The sequence below is a fragment of the Triturus cristatus genome, chromosome 2_1, assembly GCF_964204655.1.
Source record: "Triturus cristatus chromosome 2_1, aTriCri1.1, whole genome shotgun sequence".
Lineage (NCBI taxonomy): Eukaryota > Metazoa > Chordata > Amphibia > Caudata > Salamandridae > Triturus > Triturus cristatus.
Genome location: NC_140581.1, coordinates 422687802 through 422711116, shown reverse-complemented (window position 1 = coordinate 422711116; position 23315 = coordinate 422687802). Strand labels below are relative to the sequence as shown.

Here is a 23315-nt window from a genome sequence, read left to right as displayed (position 1 = left end):
CCAACTCTATTAAGATTAAAACAGGAAGCGAAGACTTTCCTAATGGGCAAATTACTACCCTAAACTCTCTCAGTGCTTCTACAGTTTCAGCAGCCCAGCGATTTGCTAGTGTTCTGTACTTGAACTCTACCGGGGTTGCCGACTTTGCTCTCATATGTAAACCACGTGATTCCTTCTTCATAGACATTGCTTACCACTCTGCATCTTTCTAACCACACTGTCATTTTAGGGGCAAAGGTTGGAGCTGTGCATTCTCCTTTTGCTCCTGCCAACATCCTCTTGCTATCTCCCCCAACTGTACTCTTAATTGCCACTCCTACTCCCTGTAAATAGCCTGTTATTCCCTGCACTGTTTTTTCATGTTCACCTGCTCCAACTTGTATTTAACTTCTTTTTACTAAATCTTGTAAATAACTTGCTATTGCTGTAAAGCGCTCCGATACCCTCATGGGTCACGTTCGGGCTATACAAAACACTAAATAAATAAATAAACAACTACTTTGTCTCAGGAAACATGGAGGAAAGATTTGGCTTACACCCTTAACTGCAGGCACTTGTCATGAATGGAAAAGAATGTGCACTCCTAAGACTGAAACAAAGACATTTGGAAGGATATAAACACACATACATATATATACACACACACAACCATATATAAACACATCTATATATAAACAACAACAAAAATAGATATACATACACAAATATATATATATATGTAAATATATACACACATACATATATAAACACATCTATATATAAACATACATATATATATATATACACACAAACATACATACACAAATACATATATACACACACACACACACAAACACACCTACATATTATATATATATATATATCCGTGTTGCAGCAGGTGGACGATCACATGGTTGGGGAGGTGTGTGCTCCTAACATTGGGAGGACTGCAGGACTACTTAAATGCGAAGGCGTGGTTATGTTTCCAGGTTAGCAGCGGCATCTGATGAAGGCTCCAAGGCCGAAATGCATTATGCCTTAACTGCTGTCCAATAAAAGCTTTTCCCTGGATTCCTCGTGTGGCCTCTTCCTTCTGCTTGTCGGAGGGGTTCTGTGGATATTTGTGCGTCGGCCAGAGGCGCGTGAAGGGGCCCCGTTCTACAAGCTGGCTGGTTGTTACACTGGCTTCTGCAGTTCGTTTTCTTTGACCAAGGTATTGGTACAACACCAGCCCACCTTCAAAGTGCAAGTATTGCAAGGACCGCTGCCAGTGGCAGCTCGTGACTACACGGGAAGTGTTGACTCACTGTAATCAGCACACGGACCGGCGGACTTGCGCCTCAGAGGTTGGAACGTATGCGGGGACGCAGGGAGGCTTCAGGACTGTACAGTGACCGGACACAACGCGCCTTGCCCTGCATGTCATCAGTGCCACAAGAAACCAATTTTCACCGAATTTTCCCCCCGTACTGCCTGCCCAGTTTAGATGCATTCTGGGAGCTGTAGTACCTACCGTGTTGCAGCAGGTGGACGATCACATGGTTGGGGAGGTGTGTGCTCCTAACATTGGGAGGACTGCTTAAATGCGAAGGCGTGGTTATGTTTCCAGCAGAATCTGACGAAGGCTCCAAGGCCGACATGCATTATGCCTTAACTGCTGTCCAATAAAAGCTTTTCCCTGGATTCTTCGTGTGGCCTCGTTCCGGACAGAGAGAGACAGAGAGAGAGAGAGACACAGAGAGAGAGAGAGAGACAGACAGAGAGAGAGACAGAGAGAGAGACAGACAGAGAGACAGACAGAGATAGAGACACAGACAGACAGAGAGAGAGACACAGACAGAGAGAGAGAGAGACACACAGAGAGAGAGAGACACAGACAGACAGACACACACACAAAAAAATCGGCTGCCAAGCGCGTTTCGAGCACGCCACGTGCTCTTGATCACTGGCTTAAGAAAATGAAGGAAGCGAGCATGTTCGGCAAACAGGTATTTATTTAAATCTAGGTCCCGCCCCAATTTTTGCTGTGTTATAAGCGGTTTCCATCACCGCTTCCCGGTTGCACCCGCCGCGAGTTCGGCTGGCCCAGGTGGAATACTGTGATGTATATATATATATATTTTTTTTTTTTTTACAGAAAAAACCATAGGTTTCAGACACGTTATAGTTAGAAATTAGCATTTAAAAAACCTTAGAAATTCACAGAAAAAAACATAGGTTTCAGGGACGTTATAGTCAGAAATTAGCATTTAAATAACCTTTGAAATTCACTGAAAAAAACATAGGTTTCAGGGATGTTATAGTTAGTTGGACATTTCACTCATAGAAAACCATAGAAATCCCCCTGTTCTAGTTAGTTGAGCTAACTATAACTCGCGCCCCCGCAATGCACTGCTGATGACTAACTCACTGCATCATAAGTCATCGCCACGTAGCTGTGCGCCTATCCTGACCGCTGCCTCCGCCCTACACTGGGGTTACACAGTTCACAATTCAAGATTAGTAGCGACGCAAATTGTGTAAGACAGTATAATGGGTTAAGAAGACCACATGCTCCCAATCTGTGCAGCTCAAGTCAACGTCACCTGCCTGTGGGCCTTTGCTCACCGCTGCCTCTGGCCTACACTGTGGAAGACCGGCGACACGTGGTGCCAACTAACCCTGTTCAACACAAGCCGATGCCACATGTGTAAGTGTGTCCTGAGTCCGTCCTGAATTGCAGCGACCACAGCACCAGACTCCCTTCGATCAGTGAGGGGTATTTCCATATGGAAGGCCGGCGACACGTGGTGCCACTGAACCTGCACTACGCTGGCCAGTGGGGCCACCAATGTATGCACGTGGCTGTGGGCCCTTGCTCACCGCTACCTCTGGCCTACACTGTGGAAGACCGGAGACAAATGGTGCCACTAACCGTCTTCAACACATGCCAATCCCACATGTGTGTGTCTTAAGTCCAGAATGGTAGTGACCCTAACTCCGTGAGAAAACCACAGCACCAGACTCCCTTCGATCAGTGAGGCATATTTCCATATGCAACGACAGCGACACATGGTGCCAATAACTCTGTTCAACACAAGCCGAACAATCCCACATGTGGAACTGTGTCCTGAGTCCTGAATGGCAGTGACCCCAACGATATTTTTTTTCAACATTTTCTCGAACATTTAACGGCACGTGTAGGTTAAAAGTTCACGACTGTTTTAAGTTCGAACAGTGCCTTCCAAATGCAAGTAGCAGCTGTGTTTCAGTTGAGCAAATGTTATCCTATGATATGTACTCCACGTTGAAACTGCTTTTTCTTAACCGATCACAAAGATGCTTTTCCACAAAACGAATGTGCACTCTACTTTTAAAAAAGAATGCCTTTCAACGCCCAATCACGTATCGTTTTGTATGGCAAAAAAAAGTACTTCCCCCATCTTTAAACATATCTCTTATTCTACCAAGGAATTGCATGAGCTACAGACATCTTTCCATACCTTCCAACCATACCTTCAAAATGCTAGTGTGGATCGTAGGACATAGCTATATTTTCAGGTGCAAGAGGTATGCAGAACACAGACGTATTGACTTAGACCTAGGTTTACAAAATGTGGACATTAAATGGTTTACACAGAGAAGATTGAAGTTGCACCAATTGCTACCTTTGGTTAAAACCGCTGTGGTGGAAATGACCTAGGCACATTGACTGGGGTAGGTTTGGAAATGCTTATGAAGGACACCTTTGCACACCTCAGCTCGGCACCATGTGGCTCTGGGCAATAGCTCACTTAATAGCTCACATAATTTCCACACCGGCCTCGAGGGGCTTCAGACCCATAAGGGTGAGTAGTTTGCGCTTTACAAATACCATATTGATTTGATACACGCAAATTTACCTTCATACTCCTTGTATAACACCCCCTAAGCACCATACACAAGTTACAATGTTCAAAACAAAAGTTCCTCTGAGTAGGTATAAATACATGCTGACACTACTTGACAGATGTGGCACACCAGCCAGAGCACATGACTTCACAGCATATGACACACAGTTTGGACTCACGCTTTCATCCCCGACTCCGGCAGCACCTCAGCTTAGCAGCATCAGACTACGCAATACCTCACTTAATTTCCGTACCCAGCACATTCAGACCGGTAGGTACGAGTAGTTCGCTTCGCACCCCCTCTATAGCACACCCTAAACACCCCACAGAGGTTACAGTGCTTACCCTTCCATTTCCCACATTTTTTGCCTTTTTTCCCCCTTACTTGCTTCAACGGAATCAGAAAATGGCGGCCAACACTTCCTAGTTGCAAACGCTCGCAGCGCTCGCAGCCAATCAGCAGCAAGCTTGTGCTCGTAATGCCTCAGCCAATCAGATGGCAGAATTCCCAAATATCGATATCTGTAAATTTCGATATTTCTCAAAAACTACTGAACGGATTTACAACAAATAAACAAAAGCGCGCTTTCTAGACCAAGGCCCTTCTCCCTGCCAAATTTGGGGTAATTCCGTTCGACCTGTAGCCTTTTCTAAAGTTTCCTATGGAAATTAACATTGAAAAAACACGTTTTGGGACCCCCCTTTTTCCTCGGCCCCCCCTTGACGAATCACCCCCAAACTTTCAACATAGGAGCTGATCTCAACAAAGAATTAGTTTCAAAACTTTCACGAAGATTCATCAATAGGCGCCAAAGTTATTGCGAATAGAATGTTGCCATTTTCCTCTAGTAACTAGGTCCTAACTATAACTACCTACTGGCAACTGACAGTAGGATGGATGGATATATATATAGATATATATATGGATATATATCTCAACTCCAAATACTCTCAAACCTCCGAACTTCGGCGAGGAAAAATTTGCGAACTCCTGTTTGTGGTAAGTAAGAAATTGTTTTTATTGCTCTCTTCTGCCTGCCATGGCGCGTTTCGGCCGGTAAAACGGTGTATATATATATATATATATATATATATATATATATATATATATATATATATATATTCACTTAAAAAACCATAGGTTTCACACATGTTATCACTCGTAAAAAACCAATGAAATTCCCCCGTTATAGTTAGTTCAGATAACTATAACTCGCACATATTACATCACTCATGACATGGTCAGTGGCCTCACTCATGACATCACGGATGACATCATCCTTGTGATAGAGTGGCGGTCGCGCGAGTTATAGTTATCTGAACTAACTATAATGGGGGAATTTTCATTGGTTTTTTACGAGTGAAATATCCACCTAACTATAACATGTGTGAAACCTATGGTTTTTTAAGTGAATTTGCAAGGTTTTTTAAATGCTAATTCCTAACTATAACGTGTGTGAAACCTATGGTTTTTTCAGTGAATTTGTAAGGTTTTTTAAATGCTAAGTTATTTATGTATTTTTTTTTTTATATATTTATTTTACAATAAACTACGTATTAAATTTTTCGACTAAAGGTCCTATGGGAAAATGCATGGGGAAAACGCGTTTTGGGACCCCCCTTTTTTCTCGGCCCCCGCTTGACGAATCCCCCCGAGACTTTCAGGGTAGGAGCTGAGCGCCCCATTAGTTTTGAAAATTTCACGAGGATTCATCAACCAGCGCCAAAGTTATTCAAAATAGAATTTTCAGATTTCCTATGGGAACTCGGTCCCAACTACAACTATCTACTGGCGACCGCCAGTAAAATATATATATATATATATATATATATATATATATATATATATATATATATATATATATATATATATATATATATATATATATATATATATATATATATATATATATGATGACATATTGAGTGAGCAATAAACATCCTGTCATTCCAACTAAGAGGAGTTCGTGCTGGTTCTTTTCATCGCCCGTGGGGAAGTTGGAAGGCAGCAATTCAGTTATATATATATATATATATATATATATCAAAACCAGAACATCCTTCCCCTTCTTGAAAGGATGTCAGCCCACACAGGTAAGTGAAAGTTCCTCCTTTTATTGCAGTGCAAAAACGATCGGCATGATGCATTTCAGCCTAATAGCCTTCCTCAGATGCCTTCCATTGAATAATGATTCACTGTTCACTTTTTAAAGCGCCTCACTCCGATTGGTAGAGACACTCCCACATGATTACAGGGGCGGGTATTCAAACCAATGTCCGAACCTCCACAGCTGCAGCACCACTTGCGTAAGTACTTGCCCCAGTGGGCGGTGTCCGCAGCTACACCACTGAATCCTGGATCTTGTAGTGAAAAGAACAAAACTTTCATTCCTTTATCCAGCCGCAAGTCACCACAGCGAGCCCAGACATCCATCGCTACAGTGAGCATGAACGTAGCCACGCAGTCATGGCCCAGCAGTTCCTGGCTTTTCAACTCCCTGCGGTGTGTGGCGGTTCGGCGTTTCCCAAGCGCCTTGAGATTTTCCACACGTTTGCCACTGACCGCCGAACTCTTATGGACTGGGGCTTAAAAGAGCTTGTGGCTAGCTCCTAACACCAAAACCAGAACATCCTTCCCCTTCTTGAAAGGATGTCAGCCCACACAGGTAAGTGAAAGTTCCTCCTTTTATTGCAGTGCAAAAACGATCGGCATGATGCATTTCAGCCTAATAGCCTTCCTCAGATGCCTTCCATTGAATAATGATTCACTGTTCACTTTTTAAAGCGCCTCACTCCGATTGGTAGAGACACTCCCACATGATTACAGGGGCGGGTATTCAAACCAATGTCCGAACCTCCACAGCTGCAGCACCACTTGCGTAAGTACTTGCCCCAGTGGGCGGTGTCCGCAGCTACACCACTGAATCCTGGATCTTGTAGTGAAAAGAACGAAACTTTCATTCCTTTATCCAGCCGCAAGTCACCACAGCGAGCCCAGACATCCATCGCTACAGTGAGCATGAACGTAGCCACGCAGTCATGGCCCAGCAGTTCCTGGCTTTTCAACTCCCTGCGGTGTGTGGCGGTTCGGCGTTTCCCAAGCGCCTTGAGATTTTCCACACGTTTGCCACTGACCGCCGAACTCTTATGGACTGGGGCTTAAAAGAGCTTGTGGCTAGCTCCTAACACCAAAACCAGAACATCCTTCCCCTTCTTGAAAGGATGTCAGCCCACACAGGTAAGTGAAAGTTCCTCCTTTTATTGCAGTGCAAAAACGATCGGCATGATGCATTTCAGCCTAATAGCCTTCCTCAGATGCCTTCCATTGAATAATGATTCACTGTTCACTTTTTAAAGCGCCTCACTCCGATTGGTATGTATGTGTATATATATATATATACACATACATACGGATTAAAACGAAGATTACAGGGACGTTACTGTTAGGCTCAGATTTCACTCGGACAATACCAATGAAATTCAGTAGTCAGTTACCTGAGCTAACTATAACATACGCCCCCGCAATGCACTGCTTATGACCTCACGTATTACATCACTGATGACATGGTCAGTGAAATCACTGATGACATCATCTAGTGAGTGTAAGTGTTTTTAAGAGTTTAAGGGTGTACTACTACAAAAGTTAGAGTATACTAGTTGTACTACTAATGAGCGATACTATCTCAAACATGTGTAATCTGAGTAGATGTGCGACTCTGTATCAGTGTGTGACTGGGCTTTGGAGAGCCTGTATGGGTGAGTGGATTTCTGACTAGGTCTGTAGGTGTGTGAGTGGTTGTGTCAGTAGTGGTATGAGTGTGTGAGGGGGTAACTGATGGATTGTATGGGTGTGTGAGAAAGTGTATGTGTGGTTTAGTGGGTGTGTGAGTGGCTGGTGGGGTGTATAAGTAGGTATCTGAGTAGCTATGTGGATAAGTGGGTGTGTGAGTAACTATGTTAGTGAGTGAGTGGGTGGGTGTGCCAATAACTATGAGCAAATGGTTGTGTGCGTGACTGAGTGGGGTGTCTGAATGGCTGTATGTGTGAGTGACTGGGTGTGTAAGTGTCTGTATGGGTAAGTGGCTGTTTCAGGGAGTGTTTAGTTAAGTTAGTTGGTGTGTGTGAAGGGTTCTATTGGAGAGTGAGTGTCTTTGTGAGTCAGTGTCTTTGTGAATGACTGTATGGGTGAGTGATCAGATATGGGAGTGCTTGTATTAATGTGTTAATGGGTTTATAAGTGGTTGGCTGGGTGTGTGTTAGTGTGTGAGTGCTTCTATGGGTGAGTGAGTGGCTGTGGTAAGTGGCTGCATGGGTGTGTGAGTTGCTGTATGGGTGAGTGTATGGCTGGGTGAGTGTATGGCTATGTGAGTGGCTGTGTGGGTGAGTGACTAGTTGTATGAGTGACTGTATGGTGAGTGATTGGTTGTGTGAGTAGCTGTACAAGTGAGCAAGTGGGTGTATGAGGGGCTCTATGGAGAAGCAAGTGTTTGTGAGTACTGGTATGGGTCTATGAATGGGTATATGAGAGGTTGTATGGGGTGAGTGGGTATATGAGTGGTTCTGTGGATAATGTCATTTGAGATGTCATGAGTGATGTCAATGACCATGTCAGGAGTGATATAATTTGTGAGGTAATGAGCAGTGCATTATGGGGAGCATAAGTTATTGTTAGCTTAGGTAACTATAACTGCTGAATTTCTATGGTTTTGTGCGAGTGAGATCCAAGCCAAACTATAACGTCCTTGCAACCTTTAGTTTTTTCTGTGAATTTCTAAGGGTTTTTTAATTCCATTTACTAATTATAATAAACTAGCAATCTTTGTTTTTTAAGTGAATTTCTAAAGTAAAAAAAAAAAAATCAATATCCTAACTAAAATGTCCCTGTAGCCTTGGGTTCTTTAAGTTAATGCCTATGTTTTTTTAACTAGTAGTCGCATTGGCAGAGTGATGGAGGAAGGGGACGGGGCCTCCGACCAGCTCTCAGCAATCATGCTGTGTGGGACTTACTGGAGGTAACTGGAGTGGTTCTTGGCCCCCAAAGATCTGCAACACCTAAAAGGACTTAATCTTCCAACTAGCAGTGCGCCAGGAGGCGTGTTTGCAGAGTGGTGGAGAAAGGGGCAGGGTCTTCGATGACCTCTCAGCAATCCCATTGTGTGGGACTTAATGTATGTAACAGGAGGGGTTGTTGGCCCCAAAGGACCCTCAGAAAACAAGGGGACGTCATCCCCCAACAAGATGTGTGCCAGGAGGCCCCTTTGCAAAGAGGTTGAGAAAGGGGGCAGGGCCTCCGGCACTTTTCCCGGGGCCATCATTTTTTAAATTATTAATTTTTTATTAGGGAGAGGGGTCTGCAGGGCCCCCTTCTTGTGCTGATTTTGTCCCTGGGGACCCCATCCCTCAGGGCCTGACTTTTCCTTTTTATATTTATAAAGTAGGAGGGGGCCGCGCAACCCCCCGCCCCAGGACAATTTTCCGCCCGGGTACCACATCTCCCAGGGCACGCCCTCCATAGTGGGTACTCTGGTCCCACCCAGGGTACCCGGTCAAGCCGGTTGAGGACCGCGGGGGAGCCTGAAGGCCCCTGTGGTCCCTACCAGCTCCCCGCCTCCTGCGGGAGCCAGCACTGCTGGAAAGGCACCTGCCTGTGTGTAATGGCAATTGCGCTTCGCTTCCAGCAAGCAAGATCATTTTCAATACTCTCGCTTGCTGGAAGTGGAGCGTTTGCTATGACTTGGTGGGAGCGGTAAAGCTCCCGCTAAGCCACAGCAAACAGCCATGTCCCGGAGGTGGCACCCCAAGACATAGCAGGAGCTGTCCCTAGGGACGGGCAGTCTCCAGGGCCATTATAGGCTTCAGGAGGGGGGGGGGGGTCACAAGGCCCCCACCTCCTTTGTCATAGTAGGGCCTGTCCCAAGGAGGTGGCAATCCCTGGGCCAAGAACTGCCCAGGAGGGGGTCCTGTGGCCCTCATCCCATTTTATCAAATTGATTTTGGCCCCTGGAAGGTGGTGGTCCCTGGAGCAGCGTGGGAGGCCGCATGGGCCTCCCCCGCACTAATTTGACAGGAGGGATACTTGGCCCCCCCACCCCCAAGGACCCTCTGCAGCCAAAGGGACTTCATCGCCCAACCAGTTGTGCACCAGGAGGCACATTTGCAGAGCGGTGGCCGGCCTCCCTGGGCCAATTACATCCCCGGAGAACCTATCCCCCGGAGCACGCCCATTTTTTGTTTTTTTTAATCCTAAAACAGGGGAGGGGGGGCCGCATAGGGCCATATTTGGCTCCAGGAAGGGGGGGGGCACACGTCCCCCCTAATTTGTTTTTAGAATTTGCCCCAGGGACTGCAGGGGGCCATGCGCCCACCCCCACATTCTATGTAACTAAAGCACCAGGGAGGTCACTTGGTGCCAGGAGGGGATCCAAGAGGCCCCCATTTATTGAGTAACCAAGTCCCAGGGAGGTGTTGGTCCCTGGGGTGCCATGCGGGCATCCCAGCATAATTACAAACAAAAACCCCAGGGAGGTGGTAGTCCCAGTTAGATAAACCCTATGCGCCCCCCTGCCTTTATTTTTTTACATGCCCCCAGGATTTGCCCTACCCAGTGGCTTTGTTAAAATAAAAAAACTTTTGCTGTCCACCCACGAATACAAGGCAAAATTAAAAACAAAAAAATGCTTTTAACCCCTTCCCCCACACTATGTAGGGGGAGATCAGGGTATTCCTATCCTGCCCCCTTTTATTTTTTTACTTTTTTTGTGTGACTCTGCTTTAAGCCAAGTCCCAAGATGGCTGCCAACACTTCCTGGGTGACGTGTTGACAGCCAATCAAATTTCAGTAGAATCTGCGAGTCCACTGCAAGGACTCACATCGCCAGATATCTATATTTTTTTACTTAAATATCTCAAAAACTACTGAACGGATTTACACCAAATCACTAAAAGCATGCTTTCTTGACCAATATGTGGCTTTCTGCCAAATCTGGTGTGATTCTGTTCAGCTGCTTGGGCTGTAGTAGTGTTCAAAAAATGAAAAATCCCCAATGACATAACATAGGGAACACAGGTTTTTGGAACCCCCTTTTTTTCTCAGCCCCCGCTTGATAGATCACCCTGAAACTTTCAACACAGCAGCTGAATCAAAAAGGTGAAATTTTTAGGTCTCGCCTGACCCAGCGCATGAGCTGGTCTGGCGAGACTTATTGAGAGGGCTCCAAAAAGTGCTACCAGGCCAGCATAGAGCTACAGTGCATGTGCGCGCGCGCTGCGCTTTACCGCGATTACCGCTTTGATGTTTGATCGTGATCGCAATCGCGATCACTTTCACGGCCACACGGCCGCTTTGCATAGCCAATAGGTCTCGCTTTTGGGACCTTATAAGTATTTAGTTATGCAACTATTGCATAGCTAAACACTTATAAGGTCCCAAAGGCGAGACCTATTGGCTATGCCAATGCTTGTTGAAAATGTCATTAAGATTCATTAAGCGGCACCAAAGTTATTGTCAAAAGAAAAAACGCTTTTCCTATTGAAGTTTTGGTCCTAACTATAACAATCTACTGGCTACCGCCATTAGGATATGGGTATATTACTGGGCCAACATGGAATTGCTGGAAGCACCAATACAGATAGAGGAGGTATTGAAACCACATGATAGAGTAAATACAGAGAACGCACTACGTCCAAATGATTTCACAGCATTCTTCTTTAAATGCTCAGACAATTGCTGGCACCTTCCCCTGTTTAAATCCTTTCTAAAACGAGCAGTCAATAACCAAATTAATAAGTCAGGCTATAATACTCGTGCTACCCAAGACTGTTGAGCCCTGAAAACATAGCTTAACCCACCCAACATAATTTCTCATCTTACACATTGAGATCTTTACAAGTATAGTAGTGCCCCATCTAAATAACCTATGCCCCAAGTCCTCCATCCACACCACTTGGGTTTCATCAGTGGGCACAGGATAAAATAGTGCACATTGAGGACAATGCAAAATAACAAAGATGATGTAAAGTATTGATTATATTGAGTGCTGACAAACCATTTGATTGAGCAGTCTGACAATTCCTCGAACAAACACTAATGGGAATGGGTAACTATACCAGAACCTGGATTCCAGACTGTTATTAGTCCTCTATGGGTAGGGATAGTGCTAAGTTTGTTCTATCTGATTTCCTGTATATAGACAGGAGTGCCAGCTCTCTCTCAGCATATTTGCTCTTTCTATGGAAACTCTGGCGATCCAATCAATGCAGAAGCTAGAAATAAAGGGCATCAACATTGGCCAAGGTGAATTTAAATTATTTATGTATGCATATGATTTTCTATTATAACTTGCAAACCCTCTCCTTTCGCTAACATAGTTTATGGTGAAAATAGAAAGATTCGTATTTAAGGAGATGAAGACAGAAAATAAATGTATAAAAATTAGAAGTCTTCAACCTATTTACCTCAAAGGAAATGGATGTGGCACTAGCAATGAGATTAACTCTGGAATCGACCTCAAAGTCAATTAAGTATTTGAACATAGAATTAGAACTTCACTGCTAAATTGCTGCCCTCCCCCTGTGGGTCCTTTTTTGGCTATTTCGGTCATTCGAGCTCATGGCTCCATAACATTTTGCTCCACATAAGGTATCCATGCCAATTTTACATCCTTTTTTTTCAACATCCTGAAGATTCTAAAGGTACCCCAGGTTTGTGGGTTCCCAGGGAGGAACCAAGAAAATAGGCAAAATATACCTACATTTTGAGTTTTTGGGGAAAAGTAGGAAAAAACGTGCTGTGAATAAAAGTGTCTGTTTTCTTTTCCTAAAACTGACATCTATGAATGGTTAGCTGTGCTAAAGTCACTATCCTCCCAACTTTCAGGAACAAGTAGAGATGAATAAAAAACTTTTAATTTTGTTACCATAGTTTTGCATTTTTCAAAGAGATAGCCCATTGTTCCTATTTATTGTGCTCTCAACCTACTTTTAGATTGTGGTGGAAACCAGTGTGAAACCCAGGAGGAGTGATCTAGAAAAACTACATATTTCTGAAAAGAAGACAGAATTCCGAATTCAGCAAGGGTCATCTGTGCAGATCCCTCAAAGGTTTCTCAACTAAACTAACTATTGAAACAAAGAAACATTGAAAATGAGAGTGAACATGGGTATCAAGGAAACCTATGTATTTCTGAAATGGGCACAAGATGTAGAGTTTAGGAGCAGTGTTTTTATGTACATTTCTGAATTTGTAGGTCCTATCCTATGCTCCCACATGTCTTCCACTAAAAATGGTACCTCACTTGTGTGGGTAGGGCTAGTGCGTGCGACAGTAAGTGCCCAAAATGCAACAGTGACTCCTTCACATTTTTCTACTCATAACTAACCCTTTGTTTTTCCAAAGTGGGTTGCTGCGGACTTTGGGCCCTAGTTCAGCCGGCACCAAGGGAAACCTAGCAAAGTTGCACATTGTTTAAATTAGACACGTAGGAGAATCAAGGGTGGGTTGAGTTGCGTAGCTCTCTTCAAGTGTTTATTACCCAGAATCCCTTGCAAACCTCAAACTTTGACTAAAAAAAACCATGTTCATCATATTTCTGTGATGGAAAGTTTTGGAATTTTTGGGGAGCCATAACTTTATTACCACCAGAGTTGCCACTTATTTCCAGATAAGAACGGTACCCCACTTTTGTGGGTGGGTCACGAGTCCACCACACAAAGAGGCCCTAAAGTATTTGGGGCTGTGCCCAACCATGTAGACCTATGAACCACAGAATTTTTTTTATCTAGACAACCTGTGGGTTCTAAGGTAGTGTGCCTTGCATGGATCCTATGAGGTTACTTCCATCGACCTCAGTTTGATTTGTTCCGGTCTCGGGCACTAGGACCAGCCACACAAGTGGCACAACGTTTTTATTGGCACAGGTAAATTAACGCTTGGTGAAGAAAATGTAGTGGATTCCTGAAGTTTCCATCACAGAAATGTATAGAAAATGTGTGACTTCAGGCAAAGTTTTAGGTTTACACGGCATTATGGGTAAGAAAATCTTGTGGGATACACACATGGCACACTACTCTTGAAGCCTGAGGGTGTCTAGCTTTCAAAAGTGTCTGCGGTTGGTAGGTTTCCATGAATGGTGGCTGAGCATGGCCCCAAATCCGCAGCTGACACAATTACACATCTCTTCACGTAGCGCTCTAGGGCCTTTTGTGTCATGGTCTCTTGCCACACCCACGGGGTACTGCTCTTATTGGGAGACGTGAGGGAATTCAGGGTGGCAAGAAATTTGTGTCTCCCCGCAGATTCAAGACATTGTCGTCACAGATATACGAGGACAATGTGTGTTTTTAGTCAAAGGCTGAGGTTTGCAGGACATTGTGGTTAAGAAATGTTGTGGGATCCACACAAAGTACACCACCCTGACCTACCCAAGGTCTCTAGTTTGTGGAACTGTTGGGGGGGGGGGGGGGGGATGTGTTGCGACCCTGGCGGCGGAGCGACGGCTGCTGCCCAAATTATCAAAGGCGAGTGGCAGTGACAAAGATCCTAGTATCGGATCGGCAGACAGGTCGGGACAGGAGCAGATCCCTGGGCGCTGCATCATGAGGACTGGTGAAAGGACAAATAAGTGAACTGGTGGGTCAAGATTGGGGCATTTGGCACTGGGCTGATCTGGTACCGCCACAGGACGGCCACTTGTGGCCTGTGACCACTGAGAGTGAACAGCTCACGCACGTCCCTTTGTGTTGGGAGTGCTGGACCGCCTGCAGTGCGGAAACACACAGAGAAGTGGAGAACTTGGGCAAGTGGATTCCTCGCTCGGGGCAAGTATTGAATCAGAAGGGGCAGAGCAGGGAGGAGTGAGACCCCAGGTAGTGTGGCCCACACAGCTTGCTTGGTACTTACTACCGGACGGGAAATCGAAATAGGAGCTGGGGTCCCTACAGGAGCCTGGATAAAGGTGGCATTGGGAGGCAGTGACTGTATCCCCCGCAAGACTTTTCCCTGGGGGCTGGGGCCCCGATCACCGAGAAGGGAATAAGAAGGGACACCACAGGAGTTACGAATCGGGTTTCTTGGCGGACTTTGGGACCACGGGTGGGGCCAGACTGACTGAGAGGCTGCCTGTTCCCTGAGAGAGTGTCTGGGCTGAGTCTCACGGGAGTAAAATGGGGCAGCCGAAAATTATAACAGGCAACACCTGGCCCAACAACCGGGAATCATCCCCACAGCATAGTGGGCAAGGCACTGGGGACACAACCAATAAAGATCTCTCGCTACACCTCCACTTGGAAAAGATCCTGGAGGCTACCTCGGACACCAAAACAGCATTACAGCAGGATATAGTTGCAGTGTTGGTGGGCCTGGGTCTGCTGCAGGCGGAACACCATAAGCTGGCAGACAGGGTCACGGAGGTAGAAAACTCCCTCACAGAACTAGTGCCGGGGCAGAAACAAGGGTTAGCGCGGCTAGATGATCTTATTGCCAGAGTGACGGAGCTCGAACGGAGGGCAGAAGATGCTGAAGGGAGAAACAGGCGCAACAATGTCCAGGTGGTGGGGATCCCAGAGACCACGAAAGGGACGGACATGCTGACATCCCTGGAAACATGGTTTAAGGAGGTGATGCCGGCTGGCAAACCATCTCAATTCTTTGCTCTGGAGAAGACTCACAGAGTCCCGGGTCGACCCCCGGCTCCGGGGAAGCCCTCATGCCTGGTGGTAGCCAAGCTTCTGCATTATAGGGACAGGGATGCCATATTGCAGCAGTCCAGATCTCACGGCCCCTACACAATGGGCAACAGTAAAGTGTCAATGTACCCAGACTTTACCGCCAAAGTGCAGCCAAGAAAGCTCTTCGAGGGGAGAGGCTACAGTACTCATTTATTTTCTGGATTGTGCTTGATGGTACCACACATTTCTTCGACACCCCGGAAGAAGCCTGGACATGGCTGGAAGCTTATGGGAAGGGCGCGCGCCCCTGCCCAGATAGCAGTCAGGTTTGAAGGGGGAGAAACGTAGCGCTAGGATTCGCCAACGCTGTCCCAAGAGATCGAGAGCGTTGCGGAGGCCTACTGTTTCCCCAACACAGCAAGATCGAGAAGCTGCACTGAAGGCAGTGGCACTAGCTAATGTCACCCAGAGGCCAGGACCAGAACAAAGACACATCTTCGGATCAAGGGAGCCGTCTGTCCAATTCAGAGGACAATTCAGAGAATGATATGGAGCTGCCGAAATTGACCCCAAGCTCAGCAGATGATATTGTCTAAGGATAAGGGATCACAGTTAACCATCATACCACTAAATGGTGACGCCTTGTTTATATGGATGTTTCTGATACCAGAGGGAAGGGAGGGGGATGCCCTTCAGCACCACAAATGGGAGCTTTCATTCCACCCCCCACCAGAGGATACCGCCCCTGGAGTCGGAGGCGGCATTCTAAATAACAAGATGTTTCTTTTCAGGCTTGGGCAGCTGAACGTTGTCAGGCCGCTCAAGGGATGGGGAGTTTACAGTTGGGTTTTTTGTGCCACACTGCAGGGTCCACTGCTGATGTTGATGTGGGGGCGTGGGGGGGAACAACCGATCTAGGAGATGACCAATGACTCCTCAAGCTGAGGAGTTTAAGCTCCTGACCTAGAATATCTAGGGTATAGAGTCTCCTTCTAAGCGTTATACTATCCTTAGTTACATAAAGCGCAGAGGTGTTCATTTAGTGATGCTGCAGGAGACCCACCTCACGGATAGGGAGGTTGGCCGGCTCAGAGCATAGATGGCGGGGGCAATTGTTCGCAACCGTGTACTCAACATATGCAAGGGGGGCCCTTGTGTGGGTTAGACCTGGAGTTCCGTTTCAAGCCTACCAGATAATAATTGACCCGGACGGGAGATTTGTGCTAGTAAAGGGCAGATTGAAGGACAAAGAAGTGACGCTGGGGAGTGTGTATGTGCCGAACCATGACCAAGTCCCTTTTCTGACACAGTTGTCTAAACCTCTGTCGAGGGTGGCAACGGGTGACCTGAGTCTAGGGGGCGATTTTAATTGTGAATGTGATCCGACATGGGACAGATCTACTCCTCCAATGGGGGGGTACAACAGTGGCCGCGACGGCTAAGGGCCTGCAGGTGTGGATCAAGGGATGGGAGTTGCTAGATATTTGGCGAATATATAACACTCACCTGAGAGAATACTCCTCTCTGTATGATCCGCATACAACATTAGACATGTTCCTTTGTTCTGTTAATTTAGCCCCGATGCTAGCGAAGGCGGTATATTTAGGGAGATCTATATAGGACCATTGCCCCCTACTGTTACGGTTTGCACCCACCCCTGAAACGCACCCATTCCACTATGGCGTTTGGACCCCAATCTACTAGAGGATGACTGTTTTAGACAGCAGCTTGCTGGGGCGATTACAACTTACTTTGAGAAGAACCAGGGGACAGCTAGCTCTAACTTAATGAGGGGGACACCTTTAGGTGGTAATTAGAGGACAGTATATGGGACAGACGGTAGGAGCCAGGAGGGAGATCACCCAGGAGCTGGAATCTTTGGAGGCCCAGATGCGGTTGTTGGGTGGGGAAGTTGATGGAGGAGCGGACACTCAGAGACGCCTGGTGGAGGTGAAGAGTGTCTATAGTGCCGCGTGGGAGAGACTGAGGATGTTGGATTACAGAACATATCAGGAGCTGCAGCATGTAGAAGGGGGCAGGGAAGCTATTGGTGATTAAGCCAGAGGGTAGAGGAGTACCAATTGCTAGTATTTGAGTTTCTACTGGACAGGTGATATACTCTCCACGGGGCATTAATGAAATGTTCAGGGAATTCTATGAGCGGTTGTATGGGAAGCCAGTGGAAATACAGAGCGACAGGATAGTGACATATCTTGAAGGGTTGAGGCTACGATAGCTAGATCAGACCGCACTGGAGACATTGGCACAGTTGGTTAAGCTGCAGGAAATAAGAGCAGTCATTAAAGAAATGGCGCGGGGGAAGACTCCGGGACCGGACAGCCTCTTGGCTGAATTTTACTCTACTTATGTAGATCGGTTGGCCCCAAAACTGGAACAAATGTATGCTACAGCATAAGACGAGGAGCATCTTCCAACGTCGGCCAGGGAGGGGTTGGTGATCCCCTTGCCTAAAACTAAGACGGAGGTAGCCGATATAACGGAATTTAGGCCATTGTCGATGTTGAACCTCGACTTTAAAATACTCAGTAAAGTGCTAGCGGCCAGGCTCCTACCCCAGATGCAGGGATTGGTCCATGTGGACCAAAATGGGTTTATCCCCTCACGTTCAACATCCATTAATGCGAGGAGACTGTATCATGTGTTGTTCCACCGGGATTTGTGGGAATATCCCATTGCGGTAGTAGTGGCTGTGGACCTGAAAAGGCTTTTGATTCTTTGAGCTGGGACTTCCTGCAAGCGACGATGGGGAAGATGGGATTGGGGGATGATTGGTTGAAGTGGGTCCACCTGTTCTACGCGAGTCCCAGAGCTAGAGTACGCACGAGCCGCACGGTATTGACCCAATACCCCATATATAGAGGAACCCGGCAGGGGCGTCCTCTATCACCTCTGCTCTTTTTCCTGGCCATTGAGCCGTTGGCGGAACGATTCAGGCATGAAAGTGGGAATCTTGGAGTGGTACTCTAGGGGACGGAACACACAGTCTCGCTCTACATGGACGATATCTTGGTTTATCTCTGGAACAGATCCTGTGGGGTCCAGGTGGTATTGCGTATATTGGAAGAGTTTGTGGAGCGGTCAGGATTGCGCGTTAACAAGAAAGTGTGCATTTCCCCTACTGTACTTGACAGGCCGCTGGACCTGGAATGGGCCCGGGCACTTTCAGGTACCTGAGAATCTGGGTGTACCATCGACAGAGAGACCTGTTGGAAGGGAACCTGGGTGGGGCCTTGAGGACCTTAAGGGCGGATGGGTCTTTCTGCCGTTCACTTAAGTTGCCAGTTATGGCCAGAGTAGCATTGCCCATGATGGTGGTGCTGCCGAGAATGTTATATTTCTTTGTTAATTTGCCAGTAGTGATCTGGTTCAGGGCCCAGGATGCTCTGTTGAGGGACTTCGTGTGGGACGGTGGACGAAATCAGGTTTCTCTGAAGACTTTAAGAATGCCCTGGATGGAGGGGGGGCTGAGCGCTCCAGACCTTGAAGCATATTATCTGGCAGTGCAGCTTCAGTAGCTGGGCAGATGGTTAAATGGACGAGGGTTAGAGACATTGGCGCTGCCGGCTCACTCCGCCCGAGGGACTCTGCTCGCAAGAATGCTCAACCCCCGCCTGAAGATTAAAAACATGAGTGCCTTACTCACTTTGGTAATGGCATGTTGAGATAGATGCAAGAAAAGGGCACCGGCTACGCTGCTTTACGCACCAGACCTACCACTTACGGGAACACCTCAGATGGGCGGAGGCCCTCCCCTTACACAGCAGCAATTGCAGGGCTGGGAGGAGGCGGGTATTCGGTCTGTTGGAGACTACTACCAGGATAGGGTAATGCTCGCTCTAGAGGATTTTTTGGAGTACCATGATCTGCCACCAGGGCAGTTCTTGAACTATCATAAGATAAGGGGAGCGTTGGTAACCTTATGGGGGAATGGCACGGATGAACCGGCCACGCATGAGGCTCTCCAAGCAATGGTGACGTTGGGAGCAGCCGGCATCTGGAAAAGTGGCTATACCTGGCAATAACGGAGATGTCTCGGGGACCTCTGCCCCGAATACGGGAATGGTGGGAGGGCACCCTGGATAGGCTACTGACTGAGAAAGAATGACAAAGGGCCCTGGGCAGCCCTAAAAACTTTCAAGGAATACAGCCTTCAAGCTAATACAGTTCAACATAATACATAGTACTTACCTTACACTGCACCAATTGAACATAGAACATGGGAGAAACGACCAGTCGTGTGCCAGGATAGATGCAGAACTCCAACAGTACTTGGCCTTGGTGGTAGAAACCTTCCATAAGGTCTAAGCCCGTAATAGGTTATTCTCCCCAGAGGCGTGCCTACTAGGACTCTTACTGAGGCCCAAATCCAAATGGATAGGGCACATGTTTGTGGATCTGGCTTTGCTCCTGGCCAAACAGAGGTTAGCTCTCAGATGGAGGGCAGTAGAGAGTCCGCTTATAGCTGACTCGGAAAGCGAGGTTTCCTGCTGGGCCAGTGCGGAGGAAAGGGCCTTGCTACAAGAAGATAAGTTCACGAAAAGGCGTGAACCGCTGGCTGAACCATGGGCAGAAATACTGGGGGCATGGTATAGACAAAATGACGAACAGGGGATTACAGATGGACACCTCAGGACCAGAATAGGGACTGGAAACACATATGGGTCCAAAACAGGAATGCCCATTGCCAGGCCCAGACAGAACGAGGGGACAATAGTACACAACAAGGGAGGACAAGGCACATAGCGATGTTGGAATACAGTGGAGGATCTCTTCTGTCCTTCTCCTGCCAGGACATGCTGGGGGTTGGTGCATACTTACCCGCACCCGCACCCGCTTCTACCCCTTACCCCCCTAACCCGGGAACCCCCCCCCCCCCCCACCGGCCCATGAGACAAGATACTTAATAAGTGTTATGATTCGCCATTAAAGTGATACATTAGGCAGACGAATGACCCCCCGTAGTTGCAGTAGTTTCATATGTTTCAGTTTGGTATTTAATGTTACACAGATACCCAAGTAAGTTTTCTTAGTTTTACATTATAATTATAGGCAGACACATAGAAGACATAAATAAGAGAGGGAATTAGTGCACACTGTGAACACGACTACAGCCCATAACTTATTTGGATACAGCAAGAACATCACAGTAACATCACAGTAACATTTGTCTGTTGAAGAACAAGTTACTTACCTTCGGTAACAATATATCTGTAAGAAACATTAGTTAGTTAGATTCCTCACCTTAGAATATCCCCAGGCGTCAAGCTGGATCCGGAAAGATTTTATATCAGCAATACCCTTGCGCGTTGCTAGGCGTCGTCTGCGGCTCTGCGTCAGTCGTCGGCGTCGTGATCGCCGGGATGACGTTGCAGTACTTAGACGCCGCCCTCGCGCGCTGACATTAGTTCTTGTATATAGCTTTCCGCGCCAGGAACGCAGAGCCATGCAAGAGACCGACACTGGTGCCAAGAATCTAGGGCCCTGAAAGGGATGACCTTAACCCTAGATATCTGTTCGCAGAACGGGGAGGATGGGTGGGGCGGTGAGGAATCTAACTAACTAATGTTTCTAACAGATATATCGTTACCGAAGGTAAGTAACTTGTTCATCTGAAAGAAACACGTTAGTTAGATTCCTCACCTTAGAATAGATACCCCAGCAATACCAACCCTGGAGGTGGGTCTGCGAACCAAGATCACACCAGGAAGTCCTGGAGAACGGAACGGCCAAAGAAGCCGTCTCTCCGGACTTGGCTGACGAGGCTATAATGTTTGGCAAACGTGTGCAGCGAGGCCCACGTTGCTGCCTGACAAATGTCCTGCAAGGGGACTCCCCGGCCCAGGGCAGTGGTCGTGCTGTGGCCAGAGTGGAATGGGCCCTCAACCCCACAGGAGGTTCCTTTTTAGCTAAGGAATAACAGGCCATGATACACAAAATGACCCACCGAGAGAGGGTTCGCTTGTGCACTGCCCGCCCCTTCTTAGAGTCCACGTAGCCAACAAAGAGTTGGTCGTCCACCCGGAACGGTTTGGTGCGGTCCAGATAGAAGGACAGCACCCGTTTTGGGTCCAGGCGGTGGAGCCTCTCTTCCTCTTTCGAGGGATGCGGAGGCAGAAAGAAGGTGGGCAGTGTAACAGACTGGCCTATGTGGAAGGCAGTTACCACCATAGGGAGAAAGGAAGGACGAGTCCTGAGAACAACTTTGTCCGGATGGACAGAAAGGAAAGGAGGCTTAGAAGATAGAGTCTGGAGCTCATTCACCCTTCTAGCAGAGGTGATGGCAACCAGGAAAGCAGTCTTAAGAGTCAGAAGACGAAGGGGACAATGATGAAATGGCTCAAAGGGAGCGCACATCAGAGAGGTCAATACTAGATTCAAATCCCACTGAGGCATTACGAAAGGGACAGGAGGAAACATGTGAGTAATGCCCTTAAAGAATCGAGAAACAACAGGGGATTTAAAAAGAGAAGGCTGATCAGGGAAAGCGGGTGGCGGAGTTGCAGCCATTATCCTTAAGGACCATCAGTTTAAGACTCTGGAGATTAAGGGTGTGCCCTCGGTTGATAGTCTAGTCTTTAAACTAGAATCCCCCCAATCATCCTTTACCTGCGCCCTCTTTTATAGACCCCCCTGCCGTATGCCCACTTTTCCCCAGGCTTTGGGAGAAATGATCTCTCATCTGGCGATTGTTCATGCCAGACTCCTTATCATAGGGGACTTCAATTACTGGCCCCTAGATGTAATGGAGAGCGTCAGCTCTATTGAACTAACGGATCTTCTGTTAGGTATGAACTGCACCCAACACGTGCAGGTACCCACCCATACCAAGGGACATATTTTAGACCAGGTCTGGACAGCTAATATGACCCCCCCTCGACCCTTTTGATCTCTCCGTGTACCTGGTCGGATCATCATTTTGTGTCCTTCACTCTGCCGGAAGTTCAGCCCTCTAAACCTAAACCAACCAAAAACCTCAAGTCAAGGAGCTGGAAAAATGCTAACATTGATCTTTTCTGCTCCCATCTTACTCTTACGGCCCCTGTTGCCACAGAGTCAATCCATGCTCAGGCCACAAATCTCAAGTTATGGCTTGAATCTGCAAGTGAGTGCGTCGCCCCGCTCAAACATACTAAAACCTTTAGACCACATGACGCTCAGCGATGGTTCTCCGCGGACCTAAAAACTAAGAAACTTGTACTCAGACAAGCTGAGCGGAAGTGGAGACTCCACTATTACTCAGTTGACAAAAACATTTATACCAATTTATTAAAGGAATACAAAACTGCCATTCTCCAAACTAAAATGGACTACTTCTCAAAAAAAGTCGTGGACTCAGCTAATAAAGCCAAATACATCTTTTCCATAGTCCGCGAGCTATCTAAACCTGACAGAATAGTGCCTAAGCTAACCCCTTTTCAATCTCTCTGTGATTCACTCAACTCCTACTTTATGGACAAGATCACTGATATTAAAGCCAGCATCGCGCCCTCCAGCACCCCCCCAATCCTCCAAACACCAAGGACTTGTCACCCCTGATGACCCAGCTGCCCCTAATCTCCTTGGAAACCTTTTTGGGACTACTAAAAAGAGTTGGCTCAGGGTCCCCAACAGATTGTTGCCCCCCCTCACGTCTTTCAGGAAACCTTTTCCAGGTGTCCTGACCATCCTCTTTCTCTCCTAAATAAATCACTTGAAGAGGGCATAGTCCCAGACCTCTTTAAATCTGCGGAAATTATTCCCATATTGAAGAAACCGGGTGCTGACCCCTCTATCCCTGGCAAC

At 47.0% G+C, this 23315-nt stretch overlaps 1 protein-coding gene across 4 annotated transcripts in view; it reads right to left on the bottom strand.

Moving 5' to 3' along the window:
* TRAPPC13 (trafficking protein particle complex subunit 13) overlaps positions 1 to 23315 on the bottom strand; it is a 398706-nt gene that overhangs the window by 256362 nt on the left and 119029 nt on the right. The window lies entirely within an intron of this gene.